The sequence below is a fragment of the Sinocyclocheilus rhinocerous genome, unplaced genomic scaffold (genome assembly GCF_001515625.1).
Source record: "Sinocyclocheilus rhinocerous isolate Xijiao unplaced genomic scaffold, SAMN03320098_v1.1 scaffold4740, whole genome shotgun sequence".
Classification (NCBI taxonomy): Eukaryota; Metazoa; Chordata; class Actinopteri; order Cypriniformes; family Cyprinidae; genus Sinocyclocheilus; species Sinocyclocheilus rhinocerous.
In genome coordinates, this window is record NW_015638612.1 from 117,487 (window position 1) to 129,304 (window position 11,818).

Sequence of the window (11,818 nt, forward strand, 5' to 3'; positions counted from 1 at the left end):
ACACACACACACACACACACACTCACACACACACACACACACACACACACACAGAGAGATGTGTTCTTATGCTTCCTGTGTAAAAATAATAACACTAGCTGTGTTTCCATCCACCTATTTTTAGGCATATTTTGGAATATCGCATTAAAAAAATGCTGAATGGAAACGCCAAGATGCGCATAAATTGTGAAAATGCGCATAAAAAAACGTATAATATATTATTCATCCGATAAGAAAAAATGTGCTTAAAGTACGATGGAGACACATTTACCAAATAAATTCCACCATGCGCATTAAACTTTTTTCTCAGAATTGCTTGATATAAAGTCAGAATTGCGAGATATAAACTCTCAATTGTAAGAAATTAAGTCAAAATTGCGAGATATAAACTGACAATTCTGACTTTTTTTCTCAGAATTTCGTAATATAAACTCCCAATTATAAAGTCAGAACTGCGAGATATAAATTCGCAATTCTGAGAGCATATCAGTCTTTTTTTCCCCTCAGAACTGGACATTATAACTTGCAATTGCGTGTTTAAATCTCACAATTCTGAGAAAAAAGCCAGAATTGCAAATTGCAATTTTTTTTTCTCAGAATTACCTGATACAAACTTGCAACTGCAAGAAAAAATAGAAAACAAAATTGTGAGATAAAAAGTCGCAGTTACCTTTTATTTTAAAAATTCAGTGGCAGTAACTGGCTTCCATACAAAGAGCTACTCGCCTCTATAGCTTATCATACAAAACCGAATTTGAATGGTTTAATGTTTTCACCTTAGAAAACACTCGGAGCCATGTTCACCTGTTTTAGAGTCACTTGTTCTTCTATCTCGTGTCGTTTAGTTCATCATGAATCTGGGAAGATCATTCCACCGCTGAGGAACAGTGACAGTAAAGGTCCTGGAAAAACCACGAGGTGCCCCAGGTAAAAATAAAGTGTACTTGAATGCACTAAAAATACTAGAATTACCTGAATGAACTGCAAGAAAAAATAGAAAACAAAATTGTGAGATAAAAAGTCGCAGTTACCTTTTATTTTAAAAATTCAGTGGCAGTAACTGGCTTCCATACAAAGAGCTACTCGCCTCTATAGCTTATCATACAAAACCGAATTTGAATGGTTTAATGTTTTCACCTTAGAAAACACTCGGAGCCATGTTCACCTGTTTTAGAGTCACTTGTTCTTCTATCTCGTGTCGTTTAGTTCATCATGAATCTGGGAAGATCATTCCACCGCTGAGGAACAGTGACAGTAAAGGTCCTGGAAAAACCACGAGGTGCCCCAGGTAAAAATAAAGTGTACTTGAATGCACTAAAAATACTTAAATACAAGCCAGTACATTTGTAGTACATTCTTATTTTTTTGTGCTAAATAAAACTGAAAAAGTTATACACTATAAGTTCAATAATTAAAAGTATATTTCTACTTCCGTAATACTTCAGTGCAATTGCAAAAGTATACTAAATACCACTGATATTTAAATTGATTTTTAGTGCATTGAAATAAAGTATACTACCACAAAAATATGACTTTTAGAGGACTTTTACATTACATTACATTTAGTCATTTAGCAGACGACTTACAAATGAGGACAATGGAAGCAATAACTAATAATAATAAAATAAAAATTAATACATTTAACTTTTATTAGTATATCTCTTAAAAGTGTGCTTTGAATGATTTAAAAATTAGTTCAATGTTAGAACACTTTTATATAGCTATCCTAAATTTAAATTAAATTGATTTTATTTGAAAAATGTTAGTAATGTAATAGTTATAAGTACATTTTCTCAACTGTGCTACTTAAGTACGCTTAATATAAATACACTAATAACAATAAACTTTAGTGTAGTCAGATAAAATACCAGAAGTGGTTTATAACTGCATTGCTTACAAGTGTGCTACAATTGCTTTACAGAAAATTCTTGTGGATTTTTATATATACTAATATATATCACTAAGTTCTGTTTGGATTTTCATGAAAAATTCAGTAGAAATGTATTACCTATAAATGCACTAATTGCACATGATTGGATTATTCATTCATATGCGTTTAAATGTGTTCCAAAATTCACAATTTAACAGTAAGTATACTTTTAGCATAAAGTACTTGAAGTGCTATATTTTTTATGTGGAAAAAAGTGCTATTAATGACATAGTAATAGTGTACTTGATTGTACTATTTGCACCACTAACATGTTAAGTATATCATATAAAGGGAATATTAACATATGTACAATACATTTGAAGTTAATTATTTATTTAATGTATAAAAATATGTGGGCAATACATTACAAACACATTTTGTATATATTCATTATATAGAACCAAAATAGCACAGTTGAGTACTTCTTAAGATTATCTTAAGAAGTACTGAATAATAATTTTTTTTTTAAATGCACACATTAAAACAAGCCAGTAACTGTGTTGTCATAATTACGTGAATTATGCATTTCTGTGGCAACACTGCTAAGACCAAAACAGGTCTGCGATTCAAGGAATCAGCAGTTATTTTTGCATTATTAAAATATTAACAATCAGATATAATAATTATTAATTATTAATTATTACAGAAATAGTGCAAAATACCTGCTTAAGTTTACAAGTAATTATGAGTCCTGCTAAGACATGAACATGTTCAAATAACAGCTGATATCCCTGTTCATTCATCATTATAAATGTCTTTACTGTCACTTTAGGTCAATGTAATGCATAAAAGCATTAATTTCTTTAAAAAGTCTAATTTACCCCATACATTTGAATGGTAGTGTATCACGGTTTCCACAAAGATATTGTGCAACACAACTGTTTTCAACATTGATAATAATCAGACATGTTTCTTGAGCAGCAAATCAGCATATTAGAATGATTTCTGAAGATCATGTGACACTGAAGACTGGAGTAATGATGCTGAAAATACAGCTGCGCATCACAGAAATACATTACAGTTTAACATATATTCACATAGAAAACAGCTGTTTTACATTGGAATAATATTTAAAAATTTTTACTGCATTTCTGATCAAATAAATGCAGCTTTTGGTGAGCAGAAGAGACTTTTTAACTCAAAAACATTAAAACATCTTAATCCAGTATTTTGTCCGTCAGTGTAAATGCATTGTGGTTTATAATCTCGGTTTATAATTTGGGTCTTAGTGTTGTTTCCTAGTAAATCAGGAGAATCTGTGTGTTTTATTTGGACTTTTGTTTGTATGATTTTGTGGAACGTTGAATTCCAGCACAGATTCACTGACACACACACACTGTTCGTGATTCAAAGTGATTTAGTTTATTTGAAGATAAAGACACAGAGTCAGACTCAGACACACACACATACACAGAGTCAGAAACACACACACACACTCAGAGGCTAATCCGGATCAGATCAGGTGTCAGATCAGTGCTCAGATGCGTCACACTGACGCACTATAAAAGCTTCATGTGGAAAAACCAGCTTCATGCAGTAAATCAAGCTCGCGTTTCACTCCATTCACTGAACCAGCGGCCAGGGTTGCCAGGTCTTCGCAAAAAACCCACACAATTTGCTACTCAAAACTAGCTCAATCGCGTCCACCGATTTTAAGCCTGGTTTATATCACCGTCCCTTTAAGACAAGCCATGTCACTCAGCGGCCATCTTTAAAACGCCTCTCGGGCATGCAATTGCAGCTCCTATCTCTTTGAATGAGGAAACTTCAAATTTTCCAAAACTGTTCGCTAAGCTTGCGATTAAAGGGTTAGTTCACCCAAAAATGAAAATAATGTCAGTAATTACTCACCCTCATGTCGTTCCGAACCCATAAGACCTCCGTTCATCTTCGGAACACAAATTAAGATATTTTTGATGAACTCCGAGAGCTCTCTGACCCTCCATAGACAGCAAGGATCCTAACATGATCAAGGCTCAGAAACGCAGCAAGGAGATCGGTAAAATAATACATGTGACATCAGCGGTTCAACCGTAATTAAACAAAGCTACGAGAATACTTTTTGTGCGCAAAGAAAACAAAAATAACGACTTTATTTCATATTTGAAATCACCAAACAAATCTGACAACAACTGTATCATAAATGTTGTTTATTTTTGCTCAAATGGTGTTATAAAAGCGTATTATTACAGGCCAGTGCACATGTGTGGTCCTAAACGCGCATCTCAGAACACTGACTGTTTCTATAACAACTGGGGCACTTCTAACGGCAGCTGCAGTGACGCGCTGACTTTACCAATTAGTGATTGGCTCTTTTGCTCAGGAGGCGGGGCTTCGTTCGATACAGCCATACTGAGTGTTGTATTTTTCTCCATTCAAAACTATACGAGTGACACGTCTTGGGTATTCTATAGTCTTTGTTTACACCCCCGAGCGATCGGGGGCGTGGCCCAATTCAAGGCTTGTCGTAAAGGATCTTTGTCCAAAAAAATCTCCATTTGATTGTCCTCCATTTGTTTTTCTTCTCTAGTCGCGTTTGATCTGGCGAGTCTCCGTGAGATCTCGTGTCACTGTGAAATCGTTCCTACAATCATCAAGTGTGTGGTCTCGCGGTCTGCTCGAATTGTCTAGTGTGCACGTTCAGAGGATTATAAGCTAAAAATTGGTTGAAACGGTCTTCATGTCTGGGGTCTCCCATGGTCTAGTGTCTATTGTCTCTATTTCAGAGTACCCTAGCAACTTTTTCCTTCCAAAAGCACCTAGCAACAAATTTAGCTATTTTTATAATTTATTTGGCAACTTTTAGCAACTTTTTATAAGTGACTCAAATGATAAAAAGACACATTTATAATTTAAATTACACAAAAAGAGAAAAACTGCCTATACAACATTATCCGTTGTAACCCGAAAACACAAAATACAATACGTAATTAACAATGCAGGTAAAAAAACCTGTAGAAAAATCAATACAGAAAATTCCTTCATAACATAGTAGATAGTGCCCTATTTTATAGACTTTTCTTAGAGTGTAGCACACTAACTAACTACTAATACACTGCTTAAAATATACTTTTTCAGAATGTCTAGTTTTACTTGTGTACTAGCTAAAAAAAAAAACTTAAAATCGGTAAAAAAATTTGTACGTTTTCAATAATTCAATGTATTTAAAAATAGTTATTTATATTTTAATATTTTATTAAGCATTTATATTATTTTACGAACAAATCTAAACTAACATATATAAATATATATTTTTTGCTGAGATTTGATGCAGTGACAATTTTGCAAACTTTAGCAACAAATCAACCTTCCTTTATCAGCTTCCCCTGAAAATTAGTTGGCAACCCTGAATATCACGTTATTAGGGTCGCTCCAAACCGCTCCAAAAACCGAGGACCTGGCAACACAGGGCTGCACACTGCAGGGCCGTAACCACCATAGACATTGAGGGGGACAAGTCCCCCAATAATTAAAAATGGCCAAACTGTCCCCCCCAATATTTGAAACTCTTGCACTGATCCGCTGCACTCCATTACGCAGCGCTCTTGTTAGGAAGACAAAAACCTTTAAAAGTTATATCTTCAGCCTGCTCAGCAGTCTAACAGCGCTCGTCAATGTCACAATAACTGAGATGGCCAATCAAATCAAAGTAGGCGGGGTTTACCGTTCACAGAAGCAGACCGCGATTTCCAGCGCGAAGCGTCAGTTTACCGTTGAAACAAGACAGCGAGGTAAGATATGGAAGTATCAAATCAATTAATATTAGTCAACTGTTTTTTACTAGTGATGGAGGAGTGAAGCGTTCTGAACCAGCGAAGCATTCAACACAATTGTATCGGAGAAAGGTTTATTACTCCAAGCTTCTCAAAACGGTTTATTCTGCGGCCATCTAGTGGTCATAAAAATTACTAACAACTTCCAAAGTGTTATGTTCCATTACAGCCACTGGTTTCACATCTGGTTCTACAACTGATTCTTTGTTTTATTATATTTTATATAAATCATTTTTATTGTCAAAGTCATTCATTTGTGTCGGTGTACTGGCACTAAAATAAGTAAAATAAATAAAACATAAATTCATAAATTAAGTCTATGATCTAACTCTGGCCATGAAATAACAGTCTAAGGAATGAGGCAAAGTTCATTTTGAGTTTAATATATACATTTCAATAAAAAATAATAAAAGAAACAATGCTAACATATTATAATGTAATATAATGTAAAGTAAAACGACGTTTCGATTTTTACTGGAGTCTCTTATGCTCATCAAGGCTGTATTTATTTGATCAAAAATACAGAAAAAAATAAGTAATATTGTGAAATATTAAATATTGGATTCCTATGTGAATATATTTTAAAATATAATTTATTTCTGTGACGCAGCTCTGAATTTTCAGCATCATTACTCCAGTCTTCAGTGTTACATGATCCTTCAGAAATCATTCTAATATGTTGATTTATTAACAGTATTGAAAATGTTGTGCTGCTTAATATTTTTTTGGAACCTGTGATACTTCTTTTTTTGATTCCTTGATGAATACAATGATACAAAGAACAGCATTTATTCCAAATAATAATCTTTTTAAACAATATAAGTCTTTACTATCACCTTTTATCCATTTAACACATCCTTGCTGAATAAAAATTTATTTATTTTTTAAGACTGGAGTAATGAGGCTGAAAATTCAGCTTTGATTCACAGGAATAAATTATATTTTAAAGTATATTCAAATATAAAACTGTTATTTTTAAATTGCACATTTAAATGTAATTTTTATCAAAAATTTTTTTAAAACAGACATGTGTTGGGCTTGATTCAAGTTAATGCACAATGAGGCATTTTTATTTCTTATTGAATAGACAATAAACAGTTTATATTCTAAAATCTATTTAAAGGTTGTGTTCTGTGAAAATTAAATAACATTTGGATGTAAATGGTCAATTCTCCTAGAAAGACTTATCCTCTGTTCTTCCCGCGATCCTCCAACTACTCCTTGGAATCTGTTCCACGATCTCCACGACACCGGTATAAGACACACATCATCAGAACTCAGATAAGAACCCTGGAATCATTCACTGTGTTTCTCTACTGAATTCACCTAGAAAGACTTACCCTCTGTTCCTCCCGCGATCCTCCAACGAGTCCTTGGAATCTGTTCCACGATCTCCATGACACCGGCATAAGACACACACCATCAGAACTCAGATAAGAACCCTGGAATCATTCACTGTGTTGACACTCACCTGCCTGGTGCAATCAAGACAATCATTAACCAGTCGATGAAGGATGCAGTTAAACCCGTAGAGAGTTCTTCCTGTTCTCCAGCAGAGGGGGTTGTGGTAGCAACATCCATTCCACCACACTAGTATCGATCTGATACCATACCAACGCTAGTATAGATACTATCGATATTAGGATCGACCGCCCACCGCTAGAAGAAGAAGAAGAAGGGTTGCTAATGTAGACAAACTCATTCAATCTCAGTCGTGTGTGGAGTAAAATAGTTAATTAGGCAAATAAAAGCTCAATTGAGAAATTTAAAAGCCCCAAAAGCAATTATAATACTTCATGGCTTTTAGATATTAAAACTAAAATTATAAAATTACATTTATATCAAGAAGCAAAATGAAATACAAGAATAATAAAAAAGGTAACATTTAATCAATAATTACTCAGAGCAAATACAAAAATGAGCTGGATCTCTCTCTCCTACTGACTTACAAGTAGGGATGGGTATCAGTAAGGTTTTAATGGTGTTACTGTTCTTACAATCCTGCTTATTAAACATATTGAACATAATATGAAACCCATAAGAAAGCACAATGATATCATTTATATAATGAAGCAAAATAAAATACAAGAATAAAACTTTTTGACATTGTTCTTTGGGGAGGAATGGGTATCAGTAAGGTTTTAATGGTGCTCTTGTTCTTACAAACCTGCATATTAAGAAAATTGAACATAATATGAAACCCATAAGAAAGCACAATGATATAATTTATATCATGAAGCAAAATGAAATACAAGAATACAACTTTTGGACATTGTTCTTTGGGGAGGAACTCCATCTTTGAGTTGTTCTGAATCTCACAGTTGAATCTGCTGGTTTTGAAGATGAACTTTATTCACTGTGAAAACTTTAGATAATGTTTCTTTGTCATGTCACTTGTTATGAGATGATATTTTACTGCTTGATACATTATTGTGTCACATTTGGTGATGACGCAAATCAGATCTGAAAGTGCTGGATCTGAAGATGATCTACTTACTATGAATGTTTTTTGTATGTCTGTGTAGAGAAGATGAATGATTGAAACACTTCCCACATGCAGTGCAGTGATACGGTTTCTCTCCAGTGTGGATCCATGTGTTTTCAGAGCTGATGACCGACTGAATCTCTCGTCACAGTGTGAACACATGTAAGGTTTCTCTTTTCCTTTGTATGAACTCTCAGGTGTGTTTTCAGGTATGAAACTCTCAAAAATGTTTTCCCGCATTGATCACATGTGTACAGTTTCTCTCCAGAGTGGATGTTCATGTGTCTCTTAAGACTTGATGATTGTGTGAAACTCTTCCCGCACTGATCACAAGAGAACGGTTTCTCTCCAGTATGAACTCACATGTGTGCCGTAAGGTGTCCTTTTTGTATGAAACTCTTCCTGCACTGATCACATGTGTACGGTTTCTCTCCAGCGTGGATCATCTCGTGTGTTTTCAGATGTGTTAACTGAATGAATCTCTTGTCACAGTGTGAACACTTATAAGGTTTTTTTGTCGATGTGAAAACCTATTTCCACACAAATGACATGAATGTGGCTTCTCCTTTGTATGAACTACCAGGTGCTGTTTCAGGACTGAATCTCTCAAAAATCTCTTCCCGCATTGATCACATGCGTACGGTTTCTCTCCAGTGTGGATGTTCATGTGATTCTTAAGGGTTGATGATCGTGAGAAACTCTTCCCGCACTGATCACAAGTGAACGTCCCATAGACTCCCCATGTTAAAATGCCCAAATTTACAGCTGAAAAAAAAGTGTTTACAGCCTGGTACAAAAAGTGGTTTTGGTCTATATAGCTAATTTTGCCCTTCATGTCAACTGTAAGGGGGGTGAATTTTTTTTATAACTCATTCATTTAAATTATATTAAGCCTTAAAGTTCTGCATAATTAAGGGTGTGGCCACTTGAGCGACAGGTGGATTGCCGCTGCTGTCACCACCGTCGAGCTAGGTGGGCGTGGTTTCAGCAAGCCCACTTTGAGCTTCAAAAACGCTCTTCAGAAACCTACGGGTGACGTCACGGACACTACGTCCATGTTTTTATACAGTCTATGCTAGAATCACGTGTACTTAAACTGAGAATTGTATTTATTTTAACTAAAGAAAGACAAGTAAATAGTAATAAAATAATAACAAATAAATAAATGACAAGCAATAGCACAAACAAAAACAATAACAAGATACAAATGAAACTAACAGTACTTTGTTTTTCAGGTAGGTCTAACTATAATATTTAGGTACAGAATTACTACAGAAACTGAATAATCTATTCAACTGTAAAATAACACTGGATAGCCTTCACTGTATAAATAAACAGTAATGACAGACAGCTGCTGGTTTATTTAGGCTGCTGTCTCTTTAAGACCTAATGCACGGATCTAATATACATGTGTTTTGCTTCTCAATGGTTTACATTCACTTAATAGCCTATATATCGACAATTTTTAATATAAACCCAGGGCTTAATTTGGGTCAGAACAAGCCGGACCTGGATCCGGCACTTCCGAAATCCGATCCGGCATTTTGGCGGATCCCCATCCTCACGCATCAATGAAAGACGCTCGTGCCAAGGTTATTATAGTTTTGCATTTTTAAATCTGTTTTTATTTTAATACTGTTTTCAATGTTGCTATAAAATTCAGTTTAGTTTTTATTAGGTTCATTAATAATTTAGTTAATTTTAGTTTAGTTTTCATTTTATTTTGTGAACACTTTCCTATTTAGTTTTTATATAGTTTAGTTTGTTTTAATTTTAGTTTTAGTAATTTAAGTTTAGCAGAATTAACAGAACACTTCCAAAATGCAGACCAAAGACATTTCAATTTAAGCTTATTGGAGCAAACCTCTAGCCACACAAAATTAAAGCATGTTGAGATTGGTTAGATGGTAAAAGTATACAAATTTATGCCAAAATGAAGCAGTCAAGCCTTTTTACTCCATAAACGTACACAAGCTGCGCTGCGATTGAGGGTCTCTGCAGTGTTCACTGCTCCTTTCTCGCTAAGCGTGGGATATTTTTTGAAGTTCGCTGTTCATTCCGAACACCAGGTAAATTTCCCTCTCAACCTCCAATGCATCGATTGTCCCTTATTCCTTTTACAGTGAACTTGACTTTATTTTCATTAAATACAGTTCTTAATACAACATATTTTATCGTTTAAACATGTATTCAATATTTCTTACATTTAAACTCGTTTAACATGCATTTTAGAAGTAAAAATTAAACCTAAAAATGTAATCCTCGTGAAAAGATTGGTGGTTTAGGTGACTGATATCACGACCCTTTAGTTTGCTTTGCATAAAATAAAATGATTTACAGCAAAGAAACTGTTTCATAGATTAAATAAAACATACACAAACCTTTATTTTACCACAGAAATGCAAGTCGGCGGCACTGAGAACTACTCTCACCTGAAGAGGATGCAAAATATCTGTTGATTTACTGTCCTGTACCAGCAGCTGGGTTACACAAAAACTACCCAAACACTAAAAAATGTTGAAATAAAATAACCACGATTTTTTTAGAGTACATGTGCACACTTTAAAAGCAACTGATGCAAGCTGCTAATCACTTCAGTTGGTCCATCAATGTGATGCGCAAATGTTCCGTTACCTCTCCCTCCTCTGATTTACAAATTAAGCACTGTATAAACCAACTGAGTTTACGTGATTTCAACTCCCAATTTCACATTTAAAGTATATTTTCATTTTTTTTTAAAAATCATTACAAATATCAGTATTCAACGTTTTATGTTTAATATATCAAAACATTATCAAACAATATATAAAACTGTGTGAAGCTGTATAACCGGCAGCATTATTAATGAAGAATAAACACCAACCTGTTAGTTCTTCAGTATCTTCAGTGTGTTTGATTCTGCAGGGCTCTGGATCTCTCATCTTCTCTCTGTCCTCTTTAATAAACTCAGTCTTTGATCAGATTTCAGCTCTTCCTGATGATTTGATGCTGGTCTGCACTGATAAACTGATGGAGATATTTACTGCTGAATTGCTGAATGTCTGATTGCTGTGAGGGGCTTCACTGAACATGAATTTCTGTGTGGAAAAGCAGATTAGCCAAAATAAACAATAATTATTCTCTTAAGTCGTGATGTAAGGCAGTGGTTTTTGGGCCAATATAGTAATATAATATCATAATATAATGATTCCCAAAGATACAACTCTAAATGCTGTTCCCGTACTGAAGTTTGTAGTACATTCCCAGATTGACTTAATGAAGGCGACATTTTGCCAACACCTCTCTTCATATGTACACAGTACACAAACGCAATGTTAAAACACTCTACCTCAATTACCTCTCTTTATACAAGTACAGAACTCAGACAAAAATACATAAATGCTGTAATTCACCAAAAGATTTTTTCTTTTTTCAGATTCCAAAGTTGTAGCTCACACATTCAGTGAGTCAGTCTGGCCGCTAGCGTTTACTACAACATTAGGCGCTTTCGCGCCGCGTAGTTCTAGGAACTAGCCAGCAGGGTCGTTCTTAGAGAACCAGTTAGCTAGAAAGTTCATCTCGCAACAGTATATGTTGCAAAACAGTGCTGTACTCGATGGAAACAAGGCAGAAACGACCGTGCATTTTGTT